This window comes from Balaenoptera borealis, assembly GCF_965194805.1.
Source record: "Balaenoptera borealis genome assembly, chromosome: 13".
Taxonomy (NCBI): domain Eukaryota; kingdom Metazoa; phylum Chordata; class Mammalia; order Artiodactyla; family Balaenopteridae; genus Balaenoptera; species Balaenoptera borealis.
In genome coordinates, this window is record NC_138870.1 from 14,996,088 (window position 1) to 15,011,375 (window position 15,288).

The following is a 15,288-nucleotide window of genomic DNA, read 5'->3' on the forward strand; positions in this document are numbered from 1 at the left end:
CTGTACGTCAGATTCTGAGCTCTTTAATTGATATACTTTTGATTTATCTTTCATGATTTCATACAAATATTCTGTAATTAATGAGATAAATATTAAGATGAACCACAAACAATGCATTCCTGTATACAATGGCAAAGAAGGGGGAGAATTGATAAATAATTTTAAAAATACATATTTTTTGTTATATCCATTATATAGCAAGTTAGGACATGTTGGTTAATGCTCTATCCATTTCCATAATTAATTTTGAGTTTATTGTTATTATTTATAACAATAATTATTGTTATTATTTATTAAGGGATAAAAAGGAACTTGTGCTAATTTCCTCAGTGATCATCAAAGCGGATTCTAGATTTTGAAAATTAGAAAATGTAAATTGTAATATAGCTTAAGAAATTTTTTAGGTTACTACAAAAATATAAGAAGTGCTTTAAAATTTTACTTTATTACTTGAAGATGAAAAAATAAAGAGCTCTACAGAGGCAAAGGCAAGAAAAGGTAAGAAAATACAAAATTAGTAAGAGGTAATATATTCAGTATTTGTATAATATTGTAAAAGCGCTAAATTCTTGAATCATGAAAAAAATCAAGGATATCCATGTTTTTTGCAAAAGTACATAGTATACATTCACCTGAGAATAGTGAATAAAAAGTAATTTGGTCAATTCATATCGAAGTAAAACAAAGAAATATCTATTTGTTGATATTAAAATTTTTAAATTATAATTTAATATAAAATTAAATAGGGCATGAATATTCATCCTATATTGATAAAATGTAAACCCAGAAAAATACATAATGGATATAAACCTCAATATTTTCATTTGGACAGGAATATGTCTTCATATTCATATTGAACCATTTATTTTCAGATAACTTTCAACTCCTTATACCCCACCACCAATCTTACCTTTATATCAGCGTCTTTATTTGGGACATCTGTTAGCAGTCTTCAGAACCTCAGCTCAGTGAAGACTGGTACTGATTTAACATTCCACCAAAATTCATAATCTTTATTTCTGCATACTAGTCAGTTTCTTTCAAATCACATCTCACTTTTTCCCCTCATGCTTTTTGAAGTTTACATTTATCTCCAGAGCATTCATCATTGTAATATGCTTTAGACATTAAAAAGGAATAATATTAAAAATAAAAAGAATGATGATAATGATAATAATGTAGACCAAATTTAAGAGAGTTGTAATGGAGGCAGTATAAAGTGATGGGATCAAGTTGTAAAGATGAAGGCTTATCTTTACAAGGAAAGAAAATATCTTTGCTTCTGAGATAATATATGTCAGAAAATTTTGCTTATTTTTTGATAGATTTTGCCCTAATTTTTTTCTCTCCTCTATTTTCTTCTTTTTTCCTTGCCATTATATTTGATTAATTTGATTATATACTAACTTATTTTTCTACTTATTGGCCTTTACTACCAAGTTTGAAACTTAAAAGACTGAGTCGTTTTTAAGTGAAATTTTCTCTCATTCTGGATGGCAAACAACTTGTGGTATAGTTCCAGCTCCTTTTGTGCCCTAAGGCACAAGAGATGGGTTCACTTCACAAAGGATGCACAATAATATTCTTCAAGTTATTATTTGTGAAATTAGTTATTTGTTTTAATAGTTTTGTAAATGTAAGTTCTTTGGTGCTGCAAAGCAAAGAACTGTCTTGGTTCATTGATTATAGAAACTTATAAAACTACATTAGTTGGACTTGGCTATTTCTTAGGTTTCCTCAATCTCACACAAACAGTGCAACCCTTTCACAGGGTGTATTACTTCTGCATATCATTAAAATTTTTTAATTACATATTGATTCATGTTGATTGCATCCTCAGAGTTTGACTCTATTGCCAAGTCCTGGGAGATCATTTTCTAGCTTTCTGTAGAAAGACTACTGAGGCCTGTAGCTGTACTTCTGTAAGACTGACTAGTTATCTAAAATACTTTTGGTGTCTGTAATGTGTATGTTCTTAACTTAACATACCCCAGATTTTATTTAATTGCTTAGCCATAGGCATGGTGAGAAAGAAACTATCTTTAAAGAGCATATCTGCTTTTCAAAAAAGAAAGTCTTATTCTTGGTATATTTCCCTAGCATTTTCTATCTCTAGGGTAGAATATCCCAATTTTAGAAGAGAACCCTAAAGAGAGAGCTTGAATATGCATATGGTATTCAGTGTGACATTAGCAGGTGCAACATTGCTTTAAAGACTGCAGCTAGGCATTTTTAAAATGAATGTTTAAATGCTCAGGGAACTCCAATCCATTTGATTTAAGCCAAAGGATAGTTTCCACTTAGGTTATTCTTCCATATTCAAAACACTTTGTAACTGTATCTTTTCTCTTTCCATTAATGATACAAAAATAGACCACTAAAATCATGATCTATTTTATAAAGACACAACATTCAATTTATAATCAGTTTAGAAGAATATAAGACTGAGACATTTAAAAGGTTTATGGAAGCCTGTTTACAGCTTACCTGTTACAGCAAGAATTCAAATACCCCACCTTGTCTTCATAACATTTTTGGCATAAGAGCTCTGAATAAAAACAGGAAAAGACTTTCATTTTCTTTCTGCCTAGCTAAAGTTTGAAAATATCAGTTAAAACTTCAATCCTGGTTTTCTTACTGTTCTAGTCTTGATTGAATCATATTTTAGTCAATTACAATATACTTGTACTTATTATTTGTAGGTAATTTCTCTAGAAATCATTGGAAATTCTAAGACTGATTAGATATCACCACCAGCTCACTTTCAGAATTGTTAAAGAGCTTAAAATTTCACAAAGAAAATCAGGTATTTTGATATATAATTACAAATATGAAGTAGAAAAGAATTAGTGTCAAAGAAGCAGTATATAGTATTATGTGAACTGAATAGGAGAATAGGCACACATTTATTTTATTTTAATTTTTAAAAATTGAAGTATAGTTGCCATACAATATTATATAAGTTACAGGTGTGTAATACAGTGATTCACAATTTTTAAAGTTTATACTCCATTTATAGTTGTTATAAAATATTGCCTAGGGCTTCCCTGGTGGCGCAGTGGTTGAGAATCTGCCTGCCAATGCAGGGGACATGGGTTCGAGCCCTGGTCTGGGAAGATCCCACATGCCACGGAGCGACTGGGCCCGTGAGCCACAATTGCTGAGCCTGTGCGTCTGGAGCCTGTGCTCCACAACAAGAGAGGCCGCGATGGTGAGAGGCCTGCGCACCGCGATGAAGAGTGGACCCCACTTGCCACAACTAGAGAAAGCCCTCGCACAGAAACGAAGACCCAACACAGTCATAAATTAATTAATTAATTAATTAAAAAGAACGGAATTTCTAAAAAAAAAAAAAAATATTGCCTATATTCCCCGTGTTGTACAATATATCCTTGTAGCTTATTTTATACATAATATTAGTTTGTACCTTTTGCTCCTGTACCCCTGTATTGCCCCTCCCTTCTTCCCTCTCCCCACTGGTAACCACTAGTTTGTTCTCTATATCTGCAAGTCTGCCTTTTTTAGTTGTTTGTTATATTCACTAGTTTGTTGTATTTTTTAGATTCCACATGTAGGTGATATGGAAAGAGATTATTTTTATTTTATTTTTATTTTATATTGGAGGAAGTTGACTCACAATATTGTGTTAGTTTCAGATGTACAGCAAGTTGATTCAGTTATACATATACATGTGTCTATTCTTTTTCAAATTCTTTTCCCATTTAGGTTATTACAGAATATTGAGCAGAGTTCCCTGTGCTATACAGTAGGTCCTTGTTGGTTATCTATTTTAAATATAGCAGTATTTACATGTCAATCCCAAACTCCCAATCTATCCCTCCCCACCACCCTTCTCCCCTGGTAACCATAAGTTCATTCTCTAAGTCTGTGAGTCTGTTTCTGTTTTGTAAATAAGTTCATTTGTATCATTTTTTTAGATTTTGCATATAAGTGATATTATATGATATTTGTCTTTGTCTGACTTACTTGACTTAGTATGATAATCTCCATGTTGCTGCAAATGCATTATTTCATTCTTTTTAATGCTTGAGTAATATTCTATTGTATATATATACCACATCTTCTTTATCCACTCATCTGTCAATGGACATTTAGGTTGCTTCCGTGTCTTGGCTATTGTAAACAACACTGCACTGAACATTGGGGTGCTATTGTAAACAGCACTGCAATGAACATGGGGGTGCATGTATCCTTTCGAACCATGTTTTTCTCTGGATATATGCCCAGGAGTGGGATTGCTGGATCATATGGTAGCTCTATTTTTAGTTGTTTGTCACCATACACAAAAATAAACTCAAAATGGATAAAAAACCTAAATGTAAGACTGAATACTATAAAGCTCTTAGAGGAAAACACAGGCAGAACACACTTTGACATAAATCTCAGCAATGTCTTTTTCAAGCCGTCTCCTAGAGTAATGGAAATAAAAACAAAAATAAACAAATGGGACCTAATTAAACTTAAAAGCTTTTGCACAGCAAAGGAAACCATAAACAAAGCGTAAAGATAACCCACAGAGTGGGAGAAAATATTTGCAAACGATGCGACTGACGACGGATTAGTCTCCAAAATTTACAAACAGCTCATGCACTTAATATCAAAAAACAAACACCCCAATCAAAAAATGGGCAGAAGACCTAAATAGACATTTCTCCAAAGAAGACACAGATGGCTAAGAGGCACGTGATAAGATGCTCAGCATCACTAATCATTAGAGCAATGCAAATGAAAACTACAATGAGGTATCACCTCACGCCTGTCAGAATGGCCATTATCAAAAACTCTATAAACAATAAATGCTGGAGACTGTGTGGAGAAAAGGGAACCCTCCTACACTGCTGGTAGAATGTAAATTGGTACAGCCACTATGGAGAACAGTACGGAGGTACCTTGAAAAACTAAAAATAGAGGCATACATTTATTTTAAAACTTTATCACTATTATGATCCTGTGACTACCATCCATTTTAACAGAAAATAACAACTATTTTGTTTGCTAATTATATCGTGTATATTAATCTGGAATTTCAACTACAAGGCAAGTGCTGAGAATCAGTGTCATGGATTGGGCCAGTAATTCTGTATATCTCAAGTGTTTACTTATTTAGTGGTTATTATGTTGATTAGACAGTGTGCGTTATGCTTTACTAATATTATTTAATCCTCTAGTATAACTCTAGGGGTGGGTACTAATATCTCACGTTAACTGATCAGGAAGGTGAATTAGATAGTACAGTGCTAGAGCTATGTAGGATGAGTATGTATCTGAACTTTACCACTTACCTCTGTAAAATGCACCACATACATAAACTGTAACTCAGATCTTTCATCTGTAAATGCTATATAACATATTTATCTCATATTTGGGGAGGCAATTAATTAATTAATATACTGAAAGTGCCTAAGAGAGAGCACATGTCAAGTAGCATATAAGGGTTTACTGTTATTACAATAGCAGAGATAGTTAATTGCAAGACCAGAACATCAACCCAGGTGTACCTGGTTATTTCAATTATTTTGTAAGAAACAAAATTCATATTGAAGTATATAAAGGCTAATTATAAAACAAGTATCCATGTTCCACCAGACATATCAAGAATAATTTTGCCAAGTGCTTTTTCTGTATTTATTAAAATGACCTTATAGTTTTTTTCTCCTTTAATTTGTTAATGGGGTGATTTTTGTTGATTGATTTCAAATGTTAAGTGAATCTTGAATTCCTGAGATCCTGAGATTCAGCCCAATTTAATAAAAATATAATGGAAGAGTTTTCATATTTCATATGTTATACTTAATGTGTTAGTGCCCATCTGCTTATTACTCCATGAAAGGTTTTTCTTTCTTTACTCTCTGGCTGATAACTACATCTTCTGTTATTCTTTGTTATCCTGCAATTTCTCTGTGATGTGTCTAGGTGAAAATTCCTCCCTCCCTCCTTCCCTCCCTCCCTCCTCCCCTCCCTCTCTCCCTCCCTCTATTTCTTTCTTTCTCTCCCTCTCTCCTTCCCTTCCTCTCTCCCTCTCTCCCTTTTACTCTTTTTCTTCTTGTTTGGGATTCATTTGAGTCCTTTAGTATGTCAGTTGGTATCATTCATAAGCTCTACACTGGACTATTAGGTGAGTAAACATGAGTTTACTTCAAATTCTCCCTAACATGAGAGTCCTTCAGATTCCCAACTTAGTGGAGAAAGAGTTTCCTATTCACTTTCCCTTGACTTTGTTTTCAGCCTTTTGTACCACTGGTCATCATTAAATTTAAGATCTTATTGGTATAAGTTGCAAATGCTTTCAAGGCAAAAGAGGCTACAGTGTTCTATTTATCTTTCTGAATTTCTGTCTTCAATTAGATATTGGCTAATTAATTTCTTACTATTATAGATGCTCCTCAATAATTTTAAGAATGTTTAAAAATATTTTATCTACCATTTTTAGTTATCTTCATTAGGAGAACTTACTGCTACATATTACCAGAAAAAGAAGTGACATTTAAGCTAGTATTCTTAATTACTGTGCAATGCATCCTTAGAACATCTATTGTTCACCAGATATACCTTCCCATCAACTATTTTTTAAATACATATTGTGTGCCAGGGATTTTTTTAGATATTTGGGATATATCAATGAACAGAAGAAATATCCCTATGCTTACAGAGTTTACATCCTAGCTTACTTTCTATTTTTCAAAAACTAGATTCTCTAAGATAATACACCCAGGTAGGTAGACTGATCTTCAGGGAAAGACATTAACTATACTAAGTGCTACTTTGAAAATTGCAAATAGCTTTTTTTACCCATTGCTATTTTTTATTTTCAGCTTTGTTTGAGTAGACAATCATGTGAAGGTTCCAAGCTGCTCTCATTCATAGTATAATTAAATTGGTTAATTTAGCTTGCTTCATGGTTTTTTTTTTTTTTTTACTTTAAAACTGCTAAAATAATTTAATGAAATAGTTTAGATTTGCTTTCTTTTAAAATCTGATATTTTCCTAAATCCAAGCACTTCTGAACGTAAACAACATGTTTTTGTTCTCTCTTCACAGGAGGCCTGCCAGGACATTTGCTATTAAGCTATAATTAAATCTTTTAATTTTTGATTTATTTTTATTTTCTCTACCTCTATTTCTGCTTTTCAATAGTCCTCGCTGTCTTCTTTGTATTTTTTTCTTTCCTTGCCAACAACATTTCAAAACTGTTATTTGCTGTTCCTATTTGGCCAGGTCAGTGCTTTCTATTTGTCCTTGTTTCTTTTTCACTACAATTGATTTTTAAACACCCAAAGATAAACTGTGACTTCCAACTGCTCTGTGGCTTTAGTTACTGCAATTCTTTCTTCGAAATGGCTGAGTGAGCAGGAGATGACTCAAATCATGAGCAGGAAGCAAATGATTTCTTCCCTCATGAATCTTTGACTCAGCATTTGGCAAATTCTAGAGATGTTGAGGTATTTCCAATTGTCTCATTCGTCTACTTTCCTTAGATTGTTCCAGCATTTATGATCAATCAGAACTTCATGGAAAGGCTCCTCTTTTTTTCACAGCTCATTGATATGAAACAAGTTGAAAAATCTGATAGTATGTTTTGGGTGATAGTTGAGATGCCAAGGTGGAAGAGAAATATCACTTAAGGTAAGTTTAATTTATCTGCTAGCTTAAAGATTATCTGAGGACATACCATTTACAGCAAATCTTTTAAAAGAATTATTTAGTAGAGAATTGACTACTCTTTTTCATTATCTAAAGTAACATAGTACAGGGAAAATATAATTTGATCTAGCGTCAGGAAGTCTCATGCTTCTTCCAGCATTTAAGATCAATCAGAAATTTAAAGAAAGTCTCAGTTTTACTTTTATGATTGTATAATTCTAGCTATACTATCAAGGCTTTGGTTTGGTCATATACGGAAAAAAGTTTAAACTAGATGCCTTTTATAATCCCTTCCAGTGTCTTTGCATACGTATTTTACATACAGTAAAATTTGCTGTCTCTTTCTTTGCACATACAGCCTTGAGAACTTCATCACATGTACAAGTTTGTATACCTACTCTCATAATCAGGACATAGCAAAGTTTTATCACCCCCCCAAAACTCCTCATGCTACCCCTTTACAGTTACACCCTCTGTCACCCACAGTCTCTGGCAATAACTGATATACTTTCCATCCCTATAGATTTGTCTTTTTGAGAATGACACATAAACTGAGTCATACAGCATGTAAGTTTTTAAGTTTGGTTTCCTCTCACTTAACATAATTTCTTTGAGATTCATCCAAGTTGTTGTGTGTACCAATAGTATGTTCACTTTCATTTTCTGAGTGGTATTCCATTATCTGGATATACCACAGTTTGTTCATTCACCTGCTAAAGGGCACTTGGGCTGTTTCAGTTTGGGGCAATTATGAATGGCACTTTTTATAAACATTCATGTGCAGGATTTTTAAAAAAATACATTTTCATTTTCCTAGGGTAAGTCACCAAAGAGAGATGCTGAGTCATATTGTATGTGTATATTTAACTTCATAAGAAACGGCCAAATCAAGTTCTAGAGTGACTTTTATTTTGCATTTACACCAGCAATGTGAGAGTGATCCAGTTTTTGAATCCTCACCAGCATTTGGTGCTGTCAGAATTTCTAAAACTGTCTATTCTAACAAACATGGAGTGGTATCTTACCATGGTTTTAACAATATGGTTTTAACAATATTTTCCTAATAGATAATGATGTTGAGCATCCTTTCATTTGTTTGTCATCTGTATATCCTCTTCACTGAATTGCTGGTTCATGTCTTTTACCCATTTTCTAATTGGATTATTTGCTTTTTTATGGTTGAATTTTTTTAGAGTTCTCTATATATTAGGGATATTAAGTTCTTTGTTAGATGCAAGTCTTGGAAATATTTTATTCCACTTGATAGCTTGTTTTTTTATTATTATTAACTATTTTTAGAGCAGTTTTAGCTTCACAGATAAATGAAGAGGAAGTTACAAGACTTCCCATGTACTCCCTGCTTCTACATATGCATAGCCTTGCTTATAGTTAGTATTTCCCACCAGTGGAATACATATGTTACAATTGATGAATCTATATCGAAACATCATAATCACCCAAAGTCCATAATTTACATTAGGATTTACTCCTGATGTTGTACATTCCATGTATTTGGAAAAATGTGTCATGACGTGTTTATCATTTTGGTATCATACAGAGTATTCTCACTACCCTAAAAATCCTCTGTTCTCCACCTTTTCATCCCTCGTCCCCACCCCAATCCCTGTTTACCACTGATGTTTTTACTCTCTCCACAGTTTTGCCTTTTACAGAATGCCATATAGTTGGAATCATACAGTGTGTAACCTTTTCAGATTGGCTTCTTTCACTTAGTAATATGCGTATAAGTTTCCTTTATGTCTTTTGGCTTGATAGCTTTTCTGTTAGTATTGAATAATATTCCATTGTCTGGATATACCAAAGTTTATTTATTCATTCACCTACTGAATGACATCTTGGTTGCTTCCAAGTTTTGGCGATTAGTAATAAAGTTGTTATACACATCAATGTGCGGGTTTCTATGCAAAAATGAGTTTTCAACACCTTTGGGTAATTACCAATGTGCATGGTTGTTGGATCATACAGTCAGTGAATGTTTAGTTTTGTAGGAAGCCACCCAACTGTCTTCCAAAGTGGCTGTTCCATTTTGCATTCCCACCAGCAATAAATGATAATTTGTGTCCTTCATGCCCTCACCAGCATTTGGTGTTGCAAGTGTCCTAAGTTTTGGCCATTCTAATAGGTGTATGGTGGTATCTCATTGTTGTTTTGTTTTCATTTGTATTTGCCTGATGACATATAAGGTGGTACATATTTTCATATACATATTTTTCATCTGCATATCTCCTTTGGCCAGTTGTCTGTTAAAGTCTTTGGCTCATTTTTTAATCAGGTTTTTTGGTTTCTTGTTGAGTTAAAGTGTTCTTTGCATAATTTGAATAATTGTCTTTAATCAGATGTGTCATTGACAAATATTTTCTTCCATTCTGTGGCCTTGTTTTTTAATTCTCTTGACATAGTCTTTTACAAAACGGAAGATTTTCATTTTAATGAAGTCCAGTTTATCAACCATTTCTTTCATGGGCCATGCTTTTGGTACTCTGTCTAAAAGGTTATTACTGTACCCAAAGTCAACTAGGTTTTCTTCTATGTTATCATCTACAAGTTTTATAGTTTGGGGTTTCATATTTAAGTCTGTTATTCATTTTGCATTATTTTTTTTGTGAAGGATGCAGTCTGTGTCTGGATCAAATTTTTTGCATGTGGTTGTCCAGTTGTTTTAGCACCATTTGTTGAAAAGACTATCTTTGCTCCATTGTATTGCCTTTGCTATTTTGTCAAACAACAGATGACTATATTTATGTGAGTCTGTTTCTAGATTCTCTATTCTGTTCCATAATCTATTTTTACCAATACCACACTGTCTTGTTTATTATGGCTTTATAGTAAGACAAAAGGAGGAGATATGGGGATATATGTATATGTATAGCTGACTCACTTTGTTATAAAGCAGAAACTAACACAGCATTGTAAAGCAATTATACTCCAATAAAGATGTTAAATAAATAAATAAATAAATAAATAAACTCAAAAAAAAAAAAAAAAAGAAATTGGGTAACATCAGTACTCCAACTTTGTTCTTCACCTTCAATATTATGTTGGGTATTCTGGATCTTTTGTCTCTCCATATAAGCTTTAGAATCAGTTTGTTAATATCCACAAAACAATTTGTTATTATTTGATTGAGATTGTGTTAATCTCTATATCAGCTTGCGAAGAAGTGACATCTTGACAATATTGAGTCCTCCTATCAATTTACACGGAATATCTCTCCATTTATTTAGTTCCTCTTTAATTTCATTCATCAGAGTTTTTAAGTTTGCCTCATTTATGTCTTGAACATATCATGTTAGCTTTATACCCAAGTAGTTTATTTAATTTGTGTGTAATGTAAAAGTATTATATTTTGAATTTTGAATTCTGCTCATTGATTGCTGTTATATAGGAAAGCAATTAACTTTTCTATATTAACCTTGTATTCTGCAACCTTGCTATAATGTCTCATTAGTTCGTAGAGTTCTTCTTTTTTCTTATTTTTAAAATTATTTTAGATTTCAACATAGACAATCATGTCATCTGTGAACAAAGTTTTATTTCTTCCATCCCAATCTGTGTACCTTTAAGTTTCTTTTCTTGTTTGATTGTATTAGTTTTCAACTAGAAATTTCATAGTTTTATGTTTCATATTTAGATCTATGACCTTTTGAGTTTGTTATTAAATTATGTTTAAGGTTCAAGTTGAAGTTCTTTTAAATCTTATTTTATTTCTATTTGGATGTTTTATTGCTTCTAAAAATTTGTTGAAAAGACTCTCCTTTTTCTCTTGAATTTGTATTATTTGCAGATATTAATTGCTCATATTTGTTTGAATCAATTTCCGGACTTTATTCTGTTTTATTAATCTATATATCTATTCCTTCACCAGTGCTACACTGTCTTGACTATGGTAGCTTTGTCATAAATTTTAAAAATTGGGCAACTTTTTCCCTCCAACTTTCTTTTTCTTTTTCATAATGTTATTAATTATTCTAGCTCATTTGCCTCCTTAGAATAATATTCTATAAATCATAGTTTTTTGTTTTTTTTTTTTTTACTGAACATGTTCCTACTTTTTGTTCTTCTCCATTTTATATATTAAGGAAAATGACTTTATCTTTTGGGGGTGAATTTAAAGGCCCCCAAATTAGTAGAGCCTCACTATAAAAGAGCACACATTTTAAAATTCTTACTATAATAGAACTCAAAATAGTTTTCAAATCTCTAATTTCTGTTAAGTTTACTCTAAATAAGAATGATTTTTAGAAAATGCTATTAACATTTAACCTTGGACATTCGTCCAATTCCCTACCTCTGAGGAAGTATAGATACATAGAACTCAATTTTAGATGTAAATAAACATTTTTTTTACTTACCATTGTATTAAACTCCTATGCCGTATTGGCCACATTTTTTATTGTTTATTTACTTCTAATTTATTATTTTTTAAAAGATGGGTTTTATGATAAAAAGGAAAAGTGTTAATTTGTTACTCACAGGTGTCTAATTCTGAGGCTGAGCTCCTCCAGTCCAAATCTACCTATTCTTCTCTAATAATTTGGAATGCATTCATCATATGGCCAAAATGTGTAAGGAGTGAGTAATGCCTGAAACTCAAGAAATTTTCTAGATTTTCCACTCACAACTCTGACCCTCCTTGTGCTTTTTTCCCTTGGCTTCTCAATCTCTGCTTTGTCCAAGTACCATTTTATTTTATTTTTTAATTTAAAAAATTTTTAGTAAGATGTATTTGATATACAACATCGTGTAAGTTTAAGGTGTGCAACATATTGATTTGATACATTTACATTGCAAGATGAGTCCACCGTAGTATTAGCTGGCATCTCTATTGCACCACATAATTATCATTTCTTCTAGTTTTGAGAACAATGAATATTTAATATTTTAGCAAGCTTAATGTTTAAGACAGTTGTGTGTATAATCACTGTACTGTGTACTAGATCTCCAGGACTTATTTATCTACTAGTTGCAAGTGTCTACCTTTAAACAACCTCTCTCCTATTCCCCCACCTCCAGTCCCTGGTAACCACTATTTTACTCTTTGTTTTTACTGAGTTTAGTTTTTTAAGATTCTACATAGAAGAGATATCACATATTATTTGTCTTTATCTGATATCTCACATAGCATAATATCCTCAAGGTCCATCCATGTTGTTGCAAATGACATAATTTCCTTTTTTCTAATGACTGAATAGTATTCCATTGAATATATATACCACCTTTCTTCAGCCATTCATCCATTGACAGATATTGAAGTTATTTCCATATATGGGCCATTATTAATAGTGCTGCAATAACTATGGGAGTGTAGATATTGGTTCAGTAACCGGTTTTCACTTCATTTGGACACATACCTAGAAGTGGGATTGCTAAATTGTAAGAAATTTCTATTTTTTATTTTGCAAGGCGCCTCTGTATTGTTCTCCATCATGGCTGAACCAGTTTCCAATCCCACCAATGGTACATAAGTGTTCCCTTTTCTCTGCATCCTTGCCAACACTTATTATCCCTTTTCTTCTTGATGATAGCCACTCTTACAAGTGTGAAGTGATATCTCATTGTGGTTTTGATTTGCATTTCCCTGATGATTAGTGATGTTGAGCGTCTTTTCATATACCTGTTGGCCATTTTGATGTCTTCTTGAGACGTGTCTTTTTAGTTCCTCTGCCCATTTTATAATCAGATTCTTGTGGGGTTTTTTTGTTTGTTACTGAGATGCATGAGTTCTTTATAAATTTTGGACATTAACCCCGTATCTAATGCATAGTTTGCAAATATTTTCTCCCATCCTGTACATTGCTTTTTCATTTTGTTGATTGTTTCTGTTGCAGTGCAGAAATTTTTAATTCTGTTGTCATCCAACTTGTTGATTTTGTTGTTGCTGTTTCTACTTTTGGTGTTATATCCAAAAAATCACTGCAAAGACCAATGTCAAGGAGCTTCTTCCCTATGTTTTCTTCCAGTTTTATGGTTTCAGGTTTCTGTTTAATTATTTGATCTATTTGATCTATTTTGAGTTAATTTTTGTGTGTAGTATAAGATAGGGTCCAATCTCATTTTTCTGCATGTGGTTATCTAGTTTCTGCAATGCTTTTTGTTGAAGAATCTATCCTTTCCCCAATGGATATTTCTGGCTCCCTTATCAAATATTAGTTGGCCATATATGTGAGGATTTAATTCTGGACTGTAAGTATTGAACATATTTTATTATTTATTCATTTATTCACACATATTTTTGAGTAATCAATAAGAGAGTGTCTGTTTTTGAAAACAATTTATTTCCCAATATTATCTTGATAATGTCAACTTAGTCCCCAAAATGTGTGTCTGAAAGTTCTCACCTTACTATTCTGTTCAGTTCTCACATCTATAAGAATGACTCTCAAATGCAGTTCTGTGATGTAATGACAACTTTTATCCTAATTTCTGGTTTTACATCTGATTGCCATCTCTTTCTTAATGTCTCAGGAGCTGCTCAATTCACCTTTTCTATATTAAAACCTCCTATTTATCCAAATTAGTATGTTCCTCATCTTTTATTGTTCTGTTGTGCCATCATTCTCAAAGTCTCAATACCTCAGCCAAACTCTACTTCACCTTTCTTCTTTACTATATTACATGAATTGCTGAGTACGGTTAACTCAGCATATGCAATGTTACCATTATCTATCCTCCTTACTTCTAGCACCATTGGAACTCTTTGGTTCAAGGCTTGATTAAACCAAAATGTGCAGGAATAAAAAAAAATGTGCAGGATTTACAATGGGAGCAAATTGTACAAATATACATTTTTTTTTTTTTTTGAGATAACCTCATCTACCAGAGGGCAGACAGCAGAAGCAAGAAGAACTAAAATCCTACAGCCTGTGGAACAAAAACCACATTGGCAGAAAAATACACCAGACAAAAAGGCAGAGGGCTATGTACCAGACGAAGGAAAGAGATAAACCCCCCCCCCCAAAAAAACTAAATAAAGTCGAGACAAGCAACCTTCCTGAAAAAGAATTCAGAATAATGATAGGGAAGATGATCCAGGACCTTGGAAAAAGAATGGAGGCAAAGATCAAGAAGATGCAAGAAATGTTTAACAAAGACCTAGAAGAATGAAAGAACAAACAAAGAGAGATGAACAATAAAATAACTGAAATGAAAAATGCACTAGAAGGAACAAATAACAGAATAACTGAGGCAGAAGAATGGATAAGTGACCTGGAAGACAGAATGGTGGAATTCACTGCCAAGGAACAGAAGAAAGAAAAAAGAATGAACAGAAATGAAGACAGCCTAAGAGACCTCTGGGACAACATTAAACACTACAACATTCACATTATAGGGGTCCCAGAAGGAGAAGAGAGAGAGAAAGGACCCGAGAAAATATTTGAAGACATTATAGATGAAAACCCTAACACGAGAAAGGAAATAGCCACCCAAGTCCAGGAAGCACACAGAGTCCCAGGCAGGATAAACCCAAGGAGAAACACGCCAAGACATATAGTAATAAAATGGACAAAAAATAAGACAAAGAAAAATTACTGAAAGCAACAAGAGAAAAATGACAAATGATATACAAGGGAACTCCCATAAGGTTAACAGCTGACTTCTCAGCAG

The 15,288-nt window shown here is 32.8% G+C and overlaps 1 long non-coding RNA gene across 1 annotated transcript; it reads right to left on the reverse strand.

Annotated features, from left to right (window-relative positions):
• Window positions 1–902: 902 nt before the first annotated feature.
• On the reverse strand, window positions 903–15,055 carry LOC309609735. The gene is made up of 2 exons (XR_014233553.1): window positions 3,364–15,055; window positions 903–3,036 (listed from the first exon to the last, which is right to left on the reverse strand). It is a non-coding gene; the product is annotated as an uncharacterized lncRNA (long non-coding RNA).
• Between the last annotated feature and the right edge of the window lie 233 nt (window positions 15,056–15,288).